The following is a 4,140-nucleotide window of genomic DNA, read 5'->3' on the forward strand; positions in this document are numbered from 1 at the left end:
ACGATGCCTGACTCCTCTTGAAAATGGATAGGAGTCCCAGGATCCCTGTGGCACGTGGAAAGGGACCCTGGGTCTCCCGCCTCATGTGGAGACGCGTCCCAATTACCATGCCAAGACTCGAGGAGAATCCCGAGGTGTCCCTCGCACCTAGGCAGGTGTCCTGATGTCGCTGAACAAACACGTGTCTAGAAGGGCCCTCCCCGTCGTTACTCGAGAATATACCCCAGGTTCCGGCCGCAACTCAAGAAAAACCATGAGATTTCCCCCTCGCCGTGAGTTGAGGCCCGATTCCCCTGCACTGCATGCAGAGCAATTCCGTGTTCCACATCAAACGTGAAAGGAGCCTTGATTTCCTTGATGGCACTCCAGAGAATACCCAAGATCACTGTCTCAAGTCTAGAGGGATCCTGAGGTCACTGGAGCAACACGAAAGTGCTCCGTGAACCCCAAATCAATTCGAGATGAGAGCTTAGTCCCTGGCTTAGACTCAAGAGGAATACCAACTTACCACAAGCACCTCAGGAGGAGGCTTCTCTCAACTACAGGTATGTGAGAGGGCCCCTGAGTTTGTGGCCTCAAGTGGAATGGACACCGAGATGCTCTGACTCAAAGTAAGGCCGGATATCCCAACAGTGAGTTGAATGCAGGCTCGTCTTGCATCTCCCAAGAAGAAGGGATGTCTGCATCCCCTGTGGAGATCACAGAGAAAGACCGAATTCTCCGCCTCATCGCTACCAGAGGCCTCACATCCTTTGAAAACTCGAGAGGTCCGCTGAGATCAATGCTTCCAAAGGAGAAGATGCCTGACCCTTCTTGAAAATGGATAGGAGTCCTAGGATCCCTGTGGCACGTGGAAAGGGACCCTGGGTCTCCCGCCTCACGTGGAGACGCGTCCCAATTGCCATGCCAAGACTCGAGGAGAATCCCGAGGTGTCCCTCGCAGCTAGGCAGGAGTCCTTACGTCGCTGAACAAACACATTTCTGGAAGGGCCCTCCCCGTCGTAACTCGAGAATATACCGAAGGTTCCAGCCGCAACTCGAGAAAAACCATGAGACTTCCCCCTCGCCGCGAGTTGAGGCCCGATTCCCCTGCACTGCGTGCAGAGCAATTCCGTTTTCCACAACAAACGTGAAAGGAGCCTTGATTTCCTTGATGGCACTCCAGAGAAAACCCAAGTTCACTGTCTCAAGTCTAGAGGGATCCTGAGGTCACTGGAGCAACACGAAAGGGCAACGTGGACCCCAAATCAACTCGAGACGAGAGCTTAGTCCCTGGCTTTGACTCAAGAGGAATACCAACTTTCCACAAGTACCTCAAGAGGAGGCTTCTCTCAGCTACAGGTATGTGAGAGGGCCCCTGAGTTTGTGACCTCAAGTGGAATTGACACCGAGATGCTCTGACTCAAAGTAAGGCCGGATATCCCTGCAGTGAATTGAATGCAGGCTCGTCTTGCATCTCCCAAGACGAAGGGATGTCTGAATCCCCTGTGGAGACCACAGAGAAAGACCAAGTTCTCAGCCTCCTCGTGACCAGAGGCCTCACATCATTTGAAAACTCGAAAGGTCCGCGGAGGTCAATGCTTCCAAAGGAGACGATGCCTGACTCCTCTTGAAAATGGATAGGAGTCCCAGGATCCGTGTGGCACGTGGAATGGGACCCTGGGTTTCCCGCCTCACGTGGAGACGCGTCCCAATTGCCATGCCAAGACTCGAGGAGAATCCCGAGGTGTCCCTCGCACCTAGGCAGGAGTCCTGACGTCGCTGAACAAACACGTGTCTGGAAGGGCCCTCCCCGTCGTAACTCGAGAATATAGCCCAGGTTCCGGCCGCAACTCGAGAAAAACCATGAGACTTCCCCCTCGCGCGAGATGAGGCCCGATTCCCCTGCACTGCGTGCAGAGCAATTCCGTGTTCCACATCAAACGTGAAAGGAGCCTTGATTTCCTTGATGGCACTCCAGAGAAGACCCAAGTTCACTGTCTCAAGTCTAGAGGGATCCTGAGGTCACTGGAGCAACACGAAAGGGCTCCGTGGACCACAAATCAACTCGAGATGAGAGCTTAGTTCCTGGCTTCGACTCAAGAGGAATACCAACTTTCCACAAGCACCTCAAGAGGAGGCTTCTCTCAGCTACAGGTATGTGAGAGGGACCCTGAATTTGTGGCCTCAAGTGGAATGGACACCGAGATGCTCTGACTCGAAGTAACGCCGGATATCCCTACAGTGAATTGAATGCAGGCTCGTCTTGCATCTCCCAAGACGAAGGGATGTCTGAATCCCCTGTGGAGACCACAGAGAAAGACCTAGTTCTCCGCCTCATCGCGACGGGAGGCCTCACATCCTTTGAAAACTCGAGAGGTCCTCGGAGATCAATGCTTCCAAAGGAGACGATGCCTGCCTCCTCTTGAAAATGGATCGGAGTCCCAGGATCCCTGTGGCACGTGGAAAGGGACCCTCGGTCTCCTGCCTCACGTGGAGACGCGACCCAATTGCCATGCCAAGATTCGAGGAGAATCCCGAGGTGTCCCTCGCACCTAGGCAGGAGTCCTGACGTCGCTGAATAAACACGTGTCTCGAAAGGCCCTCCCCGTCGTAACTCGAGAATATACACCAGGTTCCGGCCGCAACTCGAGAAAAACAATGAGACTTCCCCCTCGCCGCGAGATGAGGCCCGATTCCCCTGCAGTGCGTAGAGAGCAATTCCGTGTTCCACATCAAACTTGAAAGGACCCTTGATTTCCTTGTTGGCACTCCAGAGAAAACCCAAGATCACTGTCTCAAGTCTAGAGGGATCCTGAGGTCACTGGAGCAACACGAAAGGGCTCCGTGTACCCCAAATCAACTCGAGATGAGAGCTTAGTCCCTGGCTTCGACTCAAGAGGAATACCAACTTTCCACAAGCACCTCAAGAGGAGGCTTCTCTCTGCTACAGGTATGTGAGAGGGACCCTGAATTTGTGGCCTCAAATGTAATGGACACCGAGATGCTCTGACTCAAAGTAAGGCCGGATATCCCTTCAGTGAATTGAATGCAGGCTCGTCTTGCATCTCCCAAGGCGAAGGGATGTCTGAATCCCCTGTGGAGGCGACAGAGAAAGACCTAGTCTTCCGCCTCATCGCGACTGGAGGCCTCACATCCTTTGAAAACTCGAGAGGCCTGCGGAGATCAATGCTTCCAAAGGAGACAATGCCTGACTCCTCTTGAAAATGGATAGGAGTCCCAGGATCCCTGTGGCACGTGGAAATTGACCCTGGGTCTCCCGCGACACGTGGAGACGCGTCCCAATTGCCATGCCAAGACTCGAGGAGAATCCCGAGGTGTCCCTCGCACCTAGGCAGGAGTCCTGACGTCGCTGAACAAACACATGTCTGGAAGGGCCCTCCCCATCGTAACACGAGAATATACCCCAGGTTCCGGCCGCAACTCGAGAAAAACCATGAGACTTCCCGCTCGCTGCAAGATGAGGCCCGATTCCCCTCGACTGCGTGCAGAGCAATTCTGTGTTCCACATCAAACGTGAAAGGAGCCTTGATTTCCTTGATGGCACTCCAGAGAAAACCCAAGATCACTGTCTCAAGTCTAGAGGGATCCTGAGGTCACTTTAGCAACACGAAAGGGCTCCGTGCACCCCAAATCAACTCGAGATGAGTGCTTAGTCCCTGGCTTCACCTCAAGAGGAATACCAACTTTCCACAAGCACCTCAAGAGGAGGCTTCTCTCAGCTACAGGTATGTGAGAGGGACCCTGAGTTTGTGGCCGCAAGTGGAAATGACACCGAGATGCTCTGACTCGAAGTAAGCCCGGATATAACTGCAGTGAATTGAATGCAGGCTCATCTTGCATCACCCAGACGAAGGGATGTCTGAATCCCCTGTGGAGACGACAGAGAAAGACCTAGTCCTCCGCCTCATCGCGACCGGAGGCCTCAAATCCTATGAGAACTTGAGAGGTCTGCGGAGATCAATGCTTCCAAAGGAGACGATTCCGGACTCCTCTTGAAAATGGATAGGAGTCCCAGGATCCCTGTGGCACGTGGAAAGGGACCCTGGGTCTCCCGCCTCACGTGGAGACACGTGCCAATTGCCATGCCAAGACTCGAGGAGAATCCCGAGGTGTCCCTCGCACCTAGGCAGGAGTCCT

The sequence above is a fragment of the Dama dama genome, unplaced genomic scaffold, assembly GCF_033118175.1.
Source record: "Dama dama isolate Ldn47 unplaced genomic scaffold, ASM3311817v1 ptg000109l, whole genome shotgun sequence".
Classification (NCBI taxonomy): Eukaryota; Metazoa; Chordata; class Mammalia; order Artiodactyla; family Cervidae; genus Dama; species Dama dama.